Genomic DNA, 15,757 nt, shown 5'->3' on the forward strand with positions numbered 1-15,757 from the left:
CTTGCGAGCAGCGGGTTTAGCCCAGCAATGCAGTTCTTGAATATGAACTTTGCTCCTCCGTTCCCTCAGTTACGTAGTATTTACTGAGTACTTCCAGGGGTGACCTAGATGGATCTGACCTCTGTCCTTGTAAAGCTTACAGTATAGCAGGGGAGATGGAGGTTGAATAATTACAAAAGTAGAAGTCATTCATTCAACAAGTGTTTGTTGAGTGTCTCGTATACCAGGTGCTGCACGTGGTGAACCAGACAAGAATCCCTGCCTTTGTGACACTTACATTTGAACGAGACACACGATAAATCAAACTGTAACAAAGAAGTAAATTTTATGGCATATTAGAGGTGAGAAATGCCATGAGCAATAGAGCAGGTAAAGGTGACTGGGAGTAGGAACCGGGCACGGTGGGTGACTGGGTGCCAGTTGCAGAGGGTGGGACGCATGGAATGAAGATTATAGACGGGTTTGGAGTTATTGATAAATGACAGGTTTTGACAGGGAGTTGGAGAGGCTGAGGGGGGTTCAAGCAGTTAGGAGGCCAGTTGGAAAGATCATGTATGTGTGGGTCGAAATGACTGAGAATCGGGAGAGAGAGGGCCTGTGATCCTGATATCATCCAGAAACGAGGGGGAGTGACACGGGGTTGGTGGTTGACAGCAGCAGTGAGGGCTAGAGGATGACAGAGTCTGATGACAAGAGATTGAAGACCTGGGACTTTGAGGGAGGAAAGAAGAGGTAGAGAGGAGCCTGGTCATCCAGCTGTGCTCTGCAGGAGAGGTACAGGGTGTCGCGAGGGCAGATGGTAGGGGTGTCTGGCCTGGAAGGGAGAGGCTGGGGAAGGCTTCTGTGATAATTTATAATAAATATATATTTGATCTTCGTCTTGTTCCTGGCACAGAGCTCCTCAAACCCTTGGAATTTCCTGTGAAGAGAGCCTTACAGGTGTCTTGTTATGTTAATGAGGTGACTGGGAAAGCACCTGAGGATGGGGGACCCGACCACATGATTAGAGGGTTGGAACTTTCAGCCACGCTCCCCCACCTCTGGGGAGGGGAGAGGGACTGGAGGTTGAATCGATCGCCAATGATGTCATCAGTCACGCCTCTGTAACGAAACCTCCATAAAAGCCCGAAAGGGCAGGGTTCAGGGAGCTTCCAGGTGCGTGAACACGTGGGCATTTGGGGCGAGTGGCGCTCAGAGAGCGCAGGGACATTCTGAGTCCTTTTTCTATACCTTGCTCTATGTGTCTCTTCCATCTGGCTGTTCCCGAGTTATATCCTTTCATAATAAACCAGTCATCTAGTGAGTAAAATGTTTCTCTGAATTCTGTGAACTGCTCTAGCAAATGAATCGAACTGTTGAGACCTTGAATCTGTCGCCAGCTGGTGAGAAGTGCAGGTGGTAACTGGACTTGTGATTGACATACGAAGTGGGGGCGGGCGGGGGTCTTGTGGGACTGAACCTGTAACCTGTGGGATCTGACCCTCTCTGCGGGTGGATGGTGTCAGAATTGAGTTGGATTGTAGGACACCCAGCTGGTGTCTCAGACAGTTGCTTGGTGGTGTGGGGGGAAACCCACACATTGAAATTGGGTGTCGGGACTTCCCTGGAGTGGTTAAGACTTCGCCTTGCAGCGCCGAGAATGTGGGTTCCATCCCTGGTTGGGGAGCTAAGATCCCACATGCCGCGTGGCCAAAAAACCAAAACATAAAAAAAAGAAGAAGAAGAAGAAGAAGTGTTGTAACAAATTCAATAAGGACTTTAAAAACGGTCCACGTAAAAAAAAACCTTAAAAAAAAAAAAAAGAAATCGAGTGCAGAATCTTAGCTTCCCAGGGGAAGTGCTGTTTGAGAGGGTGGTGGGTGGGTGGATGTGGTCCAGAAAGGTCAATAGGGAGCACGGACTCTGGAATGGTCAGGAGGAGGCCTGCCTCACAGATCAGGGGTGAGTGTGGACAGGAGCTGGAGAGACAAGGGGGTTTCCTGAGTTAGTTGTTTAGGGCTGCAGTGGGAAGAGACTTGTTTGGGTGACAGGTGGCTGCATAGAGACCCAGGTGGGCCAGATGGACATTGTCTGTGGCCGCCCAGGAGGCCAGCTCTTGAAGCACCAGGTGGGCCAGCTGCTGCCTGCTGCCCCATCTTACTGCCTGGTGGGTGGTCCAGACAGGCCCCAGGGGCACCTCTAGGAGTTGTGAGCCTTTGGCCAGGAACCTGAAGGTTTGGGGGACTCAGGAGGTATTTTCTGGGTTTTCTCCTGACTGTGGAGACTTTGGGAAGGACTGTGGGGTTGCTGCTGGTGAGCAGGATTTGGATTTCTGGATCATTCCTTAAGGCCTGGGATGACAGCCTTGGTAAGAGATGGATAAGGATGAACCTGTTTGCCCAGAGACCCGCTGAGGTCCTCAGGAGGGCTTCTGCCTGAACATGGTGGCAGGGGGGGCAGCCTGGGGAGGAGGGTCAGGGAACACAGGTGTGGGGCCTCCTGGGACAAGTGGGAAGGGAGCCTGAGGGGTGTGTTGGGTTTAGGTGACCCAGGTGACTCCCGCCTGACAACTCTGTGTGCCCTTGGGTGCATTACTTAATCTTTTCCCCCTGTTTTCCTCTGTAAAATGAAGACACAGACACTGATTCTCAAGGTTGTTGGGAAAATGAGGTGAGCTATGTATGTCAGTGCCCAGCACGATGCCAGACACCGACAGGTGATCAGTACATGCCAGGACCTCTAGGAAATACCTTTTCCGAGGTACTGCCGAGATCTGGTGAGTGGATCTCAGCATTGCTCTAGGACATGGAAAGGCATTTCCTATTTAAAGACCAGATGCCTTAGGAGAGGCACACGAATTGCGCTGCAAATGTGAGTGTGCGTGGAAACCCGTGACTCTGAGGATGGAAGCTTGATGCAGAGCGCTTGGAGGAGATAAAAAGGAAGTGGGGAGAAGTCTACACACAGGCCATCTGGGCCTTTGGAGGGGACGGGCAGTATGTCCTTGGTATATGGGAAGGAGCACGGGCTGTTCTGGGCACACGTAGGCCCCAACTGTCTGGACACCTGCTAGCTGCCTGGGTCTGCTAAAAGTCGAGTGTCAGACCTTTTCCAAAAGGGAGAAAAACCTGTAGAAGATCCAGTATGATAAATAGCCCCCATCTGATTCATCATAACCAGAGCACAGTGTGATAGGAAAACATGTCATTCTTCTAATAGTCACTTATTTATGTCTGCTGAAGACCTACCAATGCTGTGTACATTTCCTTCCAAACCTAACGAAGTATAAATGGAACTTGACTGCCTGTTTGCTCGGACCCTTTTGTTCTCTCTCTGCACCCTTCCGTCTCACCCCCTTGTTTTTTTTGTTTTGTTTTTTGGCTGCTCCATGCGGCCTGCAGGATCTTAGTTCCCCGACCAGGATGGACCCTGGGCCACGGCAGTGGGAGTGCCGAATATTAATCCCTGGACTGCCAGGGAATTCTCTCACCACTTTGTGAAGACATGTCTTCTGGGTGCCAGGCTCTGGCTGTAACATGGCACATAAAACGTAGTCCTGGCCCTTAAGCTCACCCCGGTAGAGCTGTGCTTTCAGGCCAGGCAGAGTGCATCGGGAAAGGTCATTTGTGCAGCACCTGGGATAAAGGGAGGAGTTGCTGGTGGAAGCCGTAAGCTGGGCCTCCAGCTGTCCTGTTGCGGCCTGGAGCTGAGAGGGTCAATATATCTCTGCATGCCTCTGTGTGTGTCTGTGTGCATGCACGTGTGTATGTGTGCTTGTGTGTATGTGTGCCTGGAAGGAAAACATTACCTAGCAGTTCTGCTGTAGAGAGGGGTTCCCACTGCTTTCAAACAAAGGTCTGCTTGTTTGCCCTGTGGAATTTCACAGGGGTCACACCAGCCAGCGACTAGTCCCTCTGGGCCCTCTGTGACTTGGGTTCACTCAAAGCTCTGTCCACAACTTCAAACACTTCCTCTATCAAGGTGCTGCAGGGGCTCTGGAAATGAAGACCTGATTCCTGCCCAAGGGGGCTTACAGTCCAATTTGGGGGGTACAGCACACCTATAGCTACCCAAAGACAAGTCAGAATAATATGAGGGCCACAGAGGAGACACACAAAGCTGGGCTCCAGAGGGAGAATCCAGTCTGGTGGTGGACCCAGGTGCCCCTGATGGAAGAGGTGACCAAATTGCACTTTGTCTTGAAAGATGGTAGGATCCTGACCAGTGGGGGTGGGCTAAGTGGGGGGTGGCCGTGAACAAGGGGGCATTCCAGGGGGAAGGCACAGCTCCTCTGAAGGCACAGGTATGGGTGAGAGGAACTTCTGTTTTGTTAATCCTGTACATTGGTGCAGGGGTTGATAGGGAAGAGGAGACAAAGGCTGGGTGAGGTCTTGGATTTGGGCTCCGGGGCTGGGGCTGGGGGCTGCCTTCACAGCCCTTGTATGAATAGCTAGACAGAGCAGACGCCCGTGGTTGGTCTGAATGGGGTGCAGTTGACGCTCTGTAGTACAAGGGAATCCAGCACAAAAAGGCTCCCTTTACTCGTGTATCGCTCGTTTGAGGTCCACAAGGGCTGACTTTCTATTGAACGTGACCTGTCTCAGCTCCTGCGGGGTCAGCATACACCTGGTGCCATGCGGTTCTGCGGAGCCTCGGGCACGAATTATTTTTGTGCTCCTTCAAATGCCCGTGTTTATTTTTAAACTTGAGCCTTGGTGAGGCAGGGATGTGTCATGCAGGCTTCGCTTTTGAGTGAAAAGGTTCTCTTGGGCTGATGGAACCTGCAAAAGATGTTCCCCATTTAACACTGTCCCTTCTCTTCATTTCATGTCCCAGTGCCTGTATTCCGGCCTTATAGGGAAAGCCACAGAAGTAATTTGCTTTTTAAAAAAAAATCCTGGAAAGAGGAAACCTGCATGCAGTCTGCCAGTCTCATAACTCGCACTGGCAGATCTGTGTCAGGAGGGGCAGTGCTCAGACAAGGAGGGTCTGTGTGCGTCGGAGGTGGGTGGGAGGTGACAAGCTGGGATGTGAACCCGAAACCTGCCGTCCCCACTCCCACTTCCCACCAATGGGAGCCCACGGACAAGGGGCTTAGAATAGAACGTCTGTTATCTTTGCGGCATATGCAAGTTATAACTGAAAAGGTAATGAGATTAACTTAGAGTCCAAGATGAAGGATTCAGCGCATGTGCCTCTGTCTACCCTTCCTCCCCAGAACCCATTAAAATGATAATAAAGAGATTATTAAAAGTATAATCCTATGACAGCAAAGTGAATGGGAGGGGATTAGCAGCAGCTGAGAGATTGCAACAAATTTCTGGACGATAGAAAGCAGATGGAGGTATGGCCACTTCAGAAATGTAGCAGAGAAGCCCCAGAGCCCAGTGGGCCCGAGTGGAGCGGGCCAGTCTGCCCTGCCCAAGAACCCCAGAGAGCCTCTCAACTAAGCCTGCAGGTCCATCCCAGGGCAGAAATGAATGTGGTGCTGAAAGCTGGGACTTTAATGGAAGGTCTCAGGGGAAAATGAGGACAGGTGAACTTCGTTGGCAGAGGCAAGGCTGGGGGTGTGGGTGCTGGCCTTCTAGAACAAAGCCTTCCTTCGTCCGGCGTGGATCTGAGGTCAATGGATGGTGTTTGAAGCCATGGTACCTACTCAGTTAGATTAGCTGGGGAGGGAACGAGGAGTGCTCTCACGCTGAGGAATCAGAGAGAGGAAGAGGCAGCAAAATAAACGTCTAATCAGATAACATGGATGAAAGACAATCAATAGTAAAGCCAGGCCTTCAAGACACTGAGGGAAAATAATTTTGTAACCATTGGAAAAAATTTTTATATGCTGCAGAGTAGACTGAAAAATGTCCCCTATAAATATCAGGCCCTAATCTCTGGAACCTGTAAGTGTTACCTTATAAGGTAAAAAAAAGGGTCTGTGGATATGATTAAGGGGAGGATCTTGAGATGAGGAGATTATGGCGGATTATCCTGGTGGGCCCTGATGCAATCACACGTGTCCTTATGAGGGAGAGACCTAAGGAGATTTTACTATACACAGATACAGAAGAGAGATGGGGACATGAAGACCTCAGCAGAGAGAGATTTGAAGATGGAGGGAGAGGTCAAGGAATGCAACCCTAGAAGCTAGAAAAGGCCAGGAGTCGGATTCTCCCCTCAAGCCTTTGGAGGGAGCTTGACCTTCCTGACACCTTGGTTTTAGCCCAGTGAAACTGATTTCGGACTTCTGGCTTCCACACTGTGAGAGAATGATCCTGTTGTTTTAAGCCACCCAGCTGGTGATCATGTGTAGCCCTGGGAAGCAAATACACCTAGCCCAATTCATCCAGTGTCTGGGGGAGAGTGGAGGCAGTTACAGGTATGCAAGGACTTAAACGTTTACTTCCCACTCATTCTGAGGGTCTACACCAGCCAAACAAGGGTGAAGCCTATGAAGGAGGCAGTTGGGGGCAGAAAGAGAATTGGTAGCTTCTGGGAGCCTGAAGAAAAGAACTTCCAGACAGACGGCTGTGAGTGGGCCTCAGAAGCACCCAGTCCAAATTAGAACTGGAAGTCGTCAGCTCCAAGAATAATATCTCCAGGACAGAGACTGGAATGGATTCCAGGAAATGTTCAGAATGAACAAGAAGCTGGAAGACCACAAGGGTTATAGGAAGTGGGCTGTGTTTCTTTTCTCAATAGGAAAAAGAAGGCAATAGAAAAATGCCACAAAAAAGAAAAATGACCGCGAGCCTGTTGTGATCCAAATGTGAAACACACTAAGATACCACCACCACCTGCTCTGAACAGTGGGGAGAGAGCTGGAGAGGAGAAGCTTCTCTTTGACCTGGATGCTGGGAACTTTTCCCTTGGAGGAGCACTTGGCTCTTGACATTGGAACTGTACAGAAGGAACTAGAATTCCTGGCACATTTCTTGGCTCTGCAGGGAACAATATTTATATAGTCATAATAATGTTCTCTTTTTAAATGGTGATATAGTGCTCTACTGTGGTAATGTATTAACTGAACTCTTCCTGGACATTCCATTTAATTCCTGGTTGAATCTTTGATTTTTTTTGTTGTTGTTGTAACTAATGCTGGAGTCTGAGGTCAGTTTGACCCATGAAACCTCTCAGTGGGGAGAGTTGAAGAACTGAATTGTTAGGCTAGTCATGTGTAATCATGCACCTGAGGCGCCCCAGGTGGAAGAGTGATGGCGGGATTCTGGACGGAGGTGGTTTCGTGGCCCACCTAGACTGTCCCCATTACTGGGCCTTGGTCCTCCTGGATCCTTTCCTGGTGAGCAGCCTGGTGCTGCTTCCCGGAGCAGTGGCCTGTGGGCAGAAGGGGGTGTTGGGTGGGGCAGGCACGCGGCCTTACAGGTGGTGCAAACGGGAGAAACCTGAGCTTGTTTAGATGCCAAAAGAAAGGATCCAGAAACAGAGAGAGGCTGTGGTTGTAAGCAAGGCCAGAGTTGCCCAATCTTCTTAACGTCATGGACACACAGAAAATATTTGTACAGCTCATGGGTAAACGGACGAGACTGCTCATGGTCAGAAGTGACCAGCCCGGGCACTCCAGTCGTCCCCGGCTCTGCTGTGCACCCGAGGGTTGAGGAGATCCCCTTGTCAACAAGCTCCTTCCTCCCAACGCCATGACATCTTTGTACAAATGAGAAAAAAGCCACTTCTTTCTCAAGACACCTTCCAGACGCCTGCTTTCTGCCAGGCAGTTGACAGAGTCAGTGTGCAGAGCTTTTATGAGCCACACCGCCATGGATGGATGCCCTCCCAGTTCTGTGCCGTGCAGACTCATGGCTCAGCACACCTGTGGCCCATTTGAGGACGCTGCTAGGAAGAAGGTTAAGGGCCTGAGCTGCAGGGGAGCAGACAGAGGCCAGAGATGTTCCTGCTGTGTGCTGGCATGAGACTCCTCAGGATTCTGCCGTGCTGACAGAGCCGAAGGCGGGAGCACCTGAAATAGGGCTGCAGGGAGGTGAGGTGTGGGCGCCACGTTCAGGAGAGACACCTGGGCTGTAGGCAGACATCTCGGCATCATCACGAGGAGATGGTTCTTGAAGCTGTGGAAGCGAGCGTCTGGAAAAGCTCCATGGAGAAGAACTTGGGAACAAGCAAGTAAGCCCCTGTGGATCACCCAGCACCCCTGCTAAGGTGGGGCCTGATATTCAAGTAGAACATGGAAATGAGCCCCCAGTGGGAGGGGAATCTGAGCACTGTGATGTCCTGTCCCATGGCTTTTGGGCACTGTCCCAACCAGATCGAGGATCCCTGGCAAAGACCTCTGACTGCCGTACCTGAGCCCTCAGGTCTGCACCCTTAGGTGCTGGCTTTCTTCACCCGGTACTCACTCGGTGTCACTGCCAGTATGTGCTGTCTGGGACAGCGTCTCATTCATCTCTCTGTCCCTAGGGCCAAGTGTTAGATTTTTGAAGGGCTTTTAGGAGTGTAGATAGAGGTCTGGGCCCGGTTGCTTGGAGGATGCAGGGCTCCAGTAGCCCTGCCTGCTCTTGGCCCCGGGTGTCCTTGGGAATCCACTGCCCGGGTGTTCTCCACAACTCTTGACTCTGAGCTGCTCCATGGAGTGTAGGGTCCAGTCCTGTAGAGCTCTGGCCTCGCCAGCTGTCCCAGGGACGCTCTCCGGAACTGAAGGAGGCCTGCTTTGGGGCCCCCACACCTGAACTCTTGGGCCAGATGAGCTGTTTACACATTTGCCCTTGACATTGTGGGTAATAATAGAAAGGAATTTTTGCTTCGTTGGGCACATCCGATATAATTTCCACATTACATCGAAGACAAATCATTTAGTTCAGCAAATAGTTTGGCCCAACTGTGTGCATGGGACTGCAGCAAATAAAAGGCTGGAGAGAGGTGCATTGTTTCTGCATGTCAGAGTAAACTCACGGTGGCTCTAGAACAAGGGATTTATTTTTATTTACTAGGCTTCCTTCTCTTAAGACATACAGTGTTTCAGCCTCATAATGTTAACCGCTAAACATGTCACTTCTGCCTTACGTGCTGCTGGGACTTGTTGCTGTCCCCACGGGGGCAGGTCCTCTCTGCTTGCGCCTTCCCGTGTGTCTTTGGCGTCATGTGCAATGTCCTTGGGTGCAAAGGAAATGGCTGTCCAGCAGTTCCCACCCAGGGGCCTGGGAGGGTAGGAACCAGTGTCCAGGCTATTTTATTATTTCCCCAAGACAAAGGGCAGTTGTTCTGCTTTAGGCTGCTTGGGCAGGTAACTAACGTACCTTCCTTTTTGGCTGGAATCCTATCAGTTCTTGAGGCCACCTTGGTGAAATCCTGCTGATTAGAAAGCTATTTGGGGGTTATACATGACTTCAGTCATAAAGAAGTGAGAAAAATTATTCTTTCATAAATACTGCCTGGAAGGTCAACATCTTTCAATCAGTGGGGTCCACAGGGAAGATACGAATAATGAATGGCCACTTCTCGGTCAGTAGGTTGGAAACCAGTGGATTAACTGTGAGTCAGAAACAAGCCCAAACAACCACTGAAAACGAGGGTTCTGGCTCTTTCCAGGGCAGTCCGTGGCTTGGAGATATCCAGCCCAGCTCCTGGGCACTTAGAAGGCACCTTGGGTCTCAGTTCTGTTGGTGCCAAGTCCCTCTCCAGCTTCTGTCATTTCTGTTCCCTTGCTAGCTAAACTTTTTAAGAAAAAACAGTTTACTGAGGTATAAATGGCATACAAAAAGCTGTACATATTTGATGTACACAACTTAATGAGTTTGGAGATAAGAACACACCTGCGAAACTATCACCACAGTCTATGCCATAAACAAATCCATTCCCTCCAAAAGCTTCTTCCTGCCCTTCTTGCTTATTATATGTGTGTGTGACATAAGAACACTTAACAGAAGATCTTTGCAAAATGGTAAGTATACGATATAATGTTAACTCTTGGCATCGTGCTTTTTTTTTTTCTTTTCTTTTTTTTTTTTTTTTTGGCTGCGCGGCATGGGGGATCTTAGTGTCCTGACCAGGGACTGAACCCGTGGTGGAAGCATGGAGTCTTAACCACTGGACCGCCCGGGAAGTCCCTGTATAAATTTCTTCAGAGCACCTACCCCTCTGCCTCTGTCAACCGTGGTGTTTGGGGTCCTCTCACACCTGTCTTATTTGGTCCAGGTGGTTCTACGCTTGACCTCTCGGTTGGGAAGCGAGCGACACCGGCCTCTCTCTTGCCCAGACACAGTTTCAGGTTGTAGCAAGGCTCACTGTCTTCACCTCACATGCATTCAATAACCCTCATTTCTCCCTTTGCCAGAGAAAACCCCAGCTCTGTCGTCACCGTTCCCTGGTCTTCCTCATGCACACACAGCTGGCTCCAGAGCTCCCTGGATTCTGAGGCAGAGGCCGTGGTGGTCTCGTTCTGGGGTATTCCCAATGGTCAGCATAGCTCTCCTATGGAGCTGTGGAGTAGATATTTGCTAAGTTAATATATATTTTTATTAGTATGCATATTTATAAGAATGAGATCTTAGTAGGATGCTTTTTTGTAAGCTCTTTTCATTTTTTTTTTTTTAATCTTTTCATTTTAATACTATATGACCTTAGTAACATCTATAGTCCTAGTGTTGGCGAGCTTTTGTTGGAACTCTGGAACCTATGAGTTCTTGTTTGTTTGTTTGTTTTGTTTTCTTTGAAGAAGAGATTTTGAGTGACACTGAAGCCCTTCAAGTCCTAGCTGGTTCTGTTCAGAAGGAAAGGGGACACAGACTGTACTCAGCAGCACCTGTTGGCCTCCTTATTCAGTAACTTCTGGATGTAAATCATTGAATGATAATTTAATGAAGTCAAGAATAAATCATGATGGGTAAAGGAAAAAAGAACATCTGTCCATGTTAGTAAGCACTACAAGTTTTAAAGGCTGAGTGGTATGTCTTGCATGGTTATATTATACTTGATTTAAACAGTCCCTCACTTTGGGGCATTTAGGTTATTTACAAGGATTGTGTGTGTGTCAGGGGAGGTGTGTGTAATAAACAGCTCTTCAGTGACTGTCCTTTTGCCCTCATACCTTTGCACGTCCTCATTTATTGCCCTTGAATAGGTTCCTAGAAGTGGAGTTGTTCAAAATTGAGTTGTTTGTAGGGAGGTGGATGGACCTAGAGTCTGTCATACAGAGTGAAGTAAGTCAGAAAGAGAAGAACAAATACCGTATGCTAACACACATATATGGAATCTAAAAAAAATGGTTCTGAAGAACCTAGGGGCAGGACAGGAATAAAGATGCAGACGTAGAGAATGGACTTGAGGACCCGGGGAGGGGGGAGGGTAAGCTGGGACGAAGTGAGAGAGTGGCATGGACATACATACACTACCAAATGTAAAATAGATAGCTAGTGGGAAGCAGCCGCATAGCACAGGGAGATCAGCTTGGTGCTTTGTGTCCACCTAGAGGCGTGGGATAGGGAGGGTGGGAGGGACACGCAAGAGGGAGGGGATATGGGGATGTATGTATATGTATAGCTGATTCACTTTGTTATAAAGCAGAAACTAACACACCATTGTAAAGCAATTATACTCCAATAAAGAAGTTAAAAAAAAAAAAGTGGAGTCGTTGGCTTCAGGAGAACGCATTTTTTTTTGGCCGCATGCAGCATGTGGGATCTTAGTTCTCCCACCAGGGATTGAACCCATGCTGCCTGCAGTGGAAGTGCGGAGTCTTAATCACTGGACCGCCAGGGAAGTCCCAGGAGAATGCAGTTTTAATCAATTTATTACTGATTCAATAAATTGCCTCCCAGAGAGCTCTCCTGGTCATACCCCATTAGTAGTGTAAAAGAGACAGATGCGTTCTACTCTAGCAGGCTGGATTTTTTTTTTTAATGTTTTTTTTTTTTTATTGTGGTAAAATGTACACAACATATGATGTACCATCTTTTTTTAAATTTTATTTTTTTTTTATTTTGGTTTTTTGGCCGTGAGGCATGTGGGATCTTAGCTCCCCGACCAGGGATTGAACCTGCACGCCCCCGCATTGGAAGGTGAAGTCTTAACCACTGGACCACCAGGGAAGTCCCTGACCATTTTTAAGTGTGCACTTCACTGGCATTAAGTGCTTTCACATTGTTGTACAATCATCACTGCCATCCATCTCCAGAACTTTTTCAGCAGGCAAGTGGTTTTTGTTTTTGTTTTTGTTTTTTTAGTCTTTGCAGTTTGATGCTGAAAAACCTCTCACTGTTTTAGCTCACAGTTCTTTTTTACTGAGAAGGTGCAACTTGCTGTCAAGTGCTGTGGACACTTTTGTGTCTCTGTGCTCTCTGCAGTCTTCAGCGTCCTCGGAGCCGCTAGAGGCTCTGGACAGCTCCCTCCTTGAAGCTTTGAGCTCCCGGGCTTGGTGTTGGCCGTCTTCCCTGGCTTCCCTCCCACTTACCCAGCTTGCCCAGCTTGCCCACCTCTGCTCCACCTGCCCTTTCAATGCACAGTTTGCAGTTTTCCCTCTGCTGCCTTTGAGCTGTTGTTCTTCAGGGTTGCTCTTCCCTGCCCCGTCCTCCTGAGGCCTGCTCCATCCCAGCACACTCTGCCGCTGTTGTTGGAAAATATACATAACGTAAAGTTCAGCATTAAAAAAATTTTATTTATTTATTTATTGTTGGCCACGCCACGCAGCTTGTGGGATCTTAGCTCCCCGACCCTCGCCCCCTGTGGTGGAAGCTCGGAGTCTTAACCACTGGGCTGCCAGGGAAATCCCAAAGTTTAGCATGTTAACCACTTCTAAGTGTGTTTGCAATTCAGTCGCATGTAGAACGTTCACAGTGTCGTGAGCCTGTTACTGCTGCCCCTCTCCAGACCTTCTTCATCGTCCCAAACAGAGGCTCTGTACTTGTTAAGCAGTAACGCCCCATTCTCTCCGGCCCCCAACCCCTGGTAATCATCATTCTACTCTCGGTCTCTATGCATTCGGCTGTTTGATTCATATAAGTGGGATCATATAGTATTTGTCCTTTTGTGTCTGGCTTATTTCATTTAGCGGCATATTTTCAGGGTTCATCTGTGTTGTGGTATATGCCAAAATTTCATTCCTTTTTATGTCTGAATAGTATATTCCATTATATGTATGTAACCCATTTTGTTTATCCATTCATCCGTTGGTGGACATTTGGGTTGTTTCTACCTTTCGGCCATTGTGAATAAGGCAGCTATGAAGATTAGTGTACGAGTATCTGTTTGAGCCCCGGATTTCAGTTCTTTGGGGGTATATACCTAGAAATGGAATAGCTGGATCATACGGTAATTATGTGTTGAACTTTTTGAGGAACTGCCAACTGTTTTCCACAGTCCCAGCACACTTTTTGAATAAATGACCAGAAGAGATGGCACCTGAGGCTCCCCAGGCTGAGGGACTCTGCCCTGCAGGGAACCTGGACCTGAGAGTCTAGAGAAAAGGATTCAGGCAGGGGGACTGGGACAAGAACCGTTCCCTAAGGCATGTAGAGCTTGACTGTGTAACCTACTGTCTGCCTGTCGTAGTTTACTCTTCTAAGCAGTGGCTTCTGTAGCTTTTTAAAGAAGGTAGCCTGAGAGAGAGCTGCTGTTGGGCACAGAAGCAAAGACAGTGGCCAAGACAAGGGGGCAGGAAGGCTCTGGGCTGTAGGTAGACTCTCAGTCTCTACCAGCAGGCACCGTTGTCCGGAAGCAGTCAAGGGGCTTCCAGCTGCACAAGAGAAGTTCTGGAAGGATCCAGAGCTCTCTTCTTGTAGCTCAAGCCTCTGTGAGGTGGTCAGAGTAGCTTGGAAGCAAAGCAAGAACAGTAGACATGCTCTTGAGGCACTGGGGACTTCCATAACCACCTCTCCCCAGCCCGCAGGGATGCTGAGTTTCAACTCTGTCCAGGCCACTCCAGACAAGGGGAGAATGGCAGAGCCCAGGAGAACATCTTCCTAGTCTTTGAGATATGACCTGCCCACAGTCTACAGCTTTGCTTGTATCTCCCAAGGTTGCCTTACCTGAAAACCCTTTGCTTCGGTATTTACTGAACTCCTTCCTTGCCTCTCTCGAAACCTCCGTTTTCTGTGTTTTCAATATTTCTAAAAGCATTAAAAAAATTCTCCTGTTCATAAGAGGCCCTGAAATAGGCAGCCTAGTGTGAGGTGGGTTCCTCCCTGGGACAGCAATGACCCAAGTAAGACAGTGGAGGTGCAGAGTGGGCACACATTCTGTCTGTCTACCTAGGGTGTAGGTCACCTTCATCAAGTACACCATTGTCCCGCTAGAGATGTGTTAGGTATCTGTTAGCCTCTACTTCATGCCCACTGGGAGGGCTGTAATAAAAAAGACAGACAATAACAAGTTCTGGAAAGGATGCAGGCACGTTGGAATTCTCAGACAGTGCTGGTGGGTATGCAAAATGGTGTAGCCTCTTTGGAAATAAGCCTGGCAGTTCCTCAGAAAGTTAAGCATAGAGTTACCATATGACTCTTTCGCTCCTAGGTATAAACCCAAGAGCCAAGAAAACACATGGCCACATAAATCTAGTGCACAGATATTCGTAGCAGCATTATTGATAATAGCCAAAAGGTGGAAACAGTACAAGTGTCCATCAACTAATGAATGGAGAGACAAAATGTAGGATATCCGTACAATGGACTAATATTCAGCCATAAAAAGGAATGAAGTACTGATATATGCTACATGAGGGATGAACCTTGAAAACATGGTGCTCAGTGAAAAAAGCCAGACACAGAAAGCCACATACTGTGATTCCATGTATATGAAATGTCCAGAACAGGCAAACCCATAGAGACAGAAGGGAGATCAGGGGTTGCCTGGGGCTGGAGGTGGGGAGAATGGAGTGACTGCTAATGAGTATGAATGGGGTTTTGGGGATGATGAAAATGCTCTGAAATTAAATAGTGGTGATGGCGGCACAATGCTGTAAGTAAACTGAAAACCACTGAACTGTACACTTTAAAAGGGTGAGTTTTATGATATCTGAATTATATAGCGCAATGAAAATAATTTTTAAATTATCCATGAAATTTAAATTTCGCCAGTTCTGTATTTGCGTATATGTACGTGTGTGTCTGTGTGTGCGTGCACACGCACCAAATCTGGTGACTCTATACTTGCCGCCTATTTTTGTAGAAAATTGTGTATTATAATACACACATAAAATATCTATTAGCCTGAGAGACCAACTGATAGATAGTGTAAATGAATACATCAGAAGTGCTTTTTTGAGGTATGTCTGCACCTTTGGTTTTGTATTTTACATCTTTTGCAATTGACTTGGCAAGTTACCAGCCTCTTCACACCATGCGATTCTAATTTTACACGAGTGGTTCCTAGGAAAACAAAAAGAGCTTTTTCCCCCTGAACCCAAATTCAGAGTGGTAAGCTATATACTTAACTGCAGTTGGTTTCTAGAACTGGTACTAGGATCCCCCTTGCTGCTAACCAGGAACCCAAAAGACAAAAATGAACCACAAAACCAGTTTGCCATAGTTAGTACTAATTTGCCAGTAAAGGAAAAAATAAATCCCAGACTTCTAAATTTTTTAAGCTATAAATTTTTTTTAATTGTGAAAGTGCACAGTTATTCTTTTTGAAGATTCTCTTTTGTTTAATTTGCTGATGATAACAGGGACAGAGAACTAGGTCTCTTTGGGCATATTGAGCTGTCTAAGGTGGAAAAGGGGATTGTCTTCCCTGCAGTGATGTCTCACGTGTGTAATTAATGTATTATCATAATATTCCTTTAACTGGCTGCTATTACTAACAAAAAAGCACTTTGCAGGAC

General features: G+C 47.8%; 1 protein-coding gene across 3 annotated transcripts in view; it reads left to right on the plus strand.

Annotated features, from left to right (window-relative positions):
- The window catches only part of HOMER2 (homer scaffold protein 2), a 93,047-nt gene that overhangs the window by 21,911 nt on the left and 55,379 nt on the right, over positions 1 to 15,757 (plus strand). The window lies entirely within an intron of this gene.

Source organism: Orcinus orca, chromosome 2 (assembly GCF_937001465.1).
Source record: "Orcinus orca chromosome 2, mOrcOrc1.1, whole genome shotgun sequence".
Lineage (NCBI taxonomy): Eukaryota > Metazoa > Chordata > Mammalia > Artiodactyla > Delphinidae > Orcinus > Orcinus orca.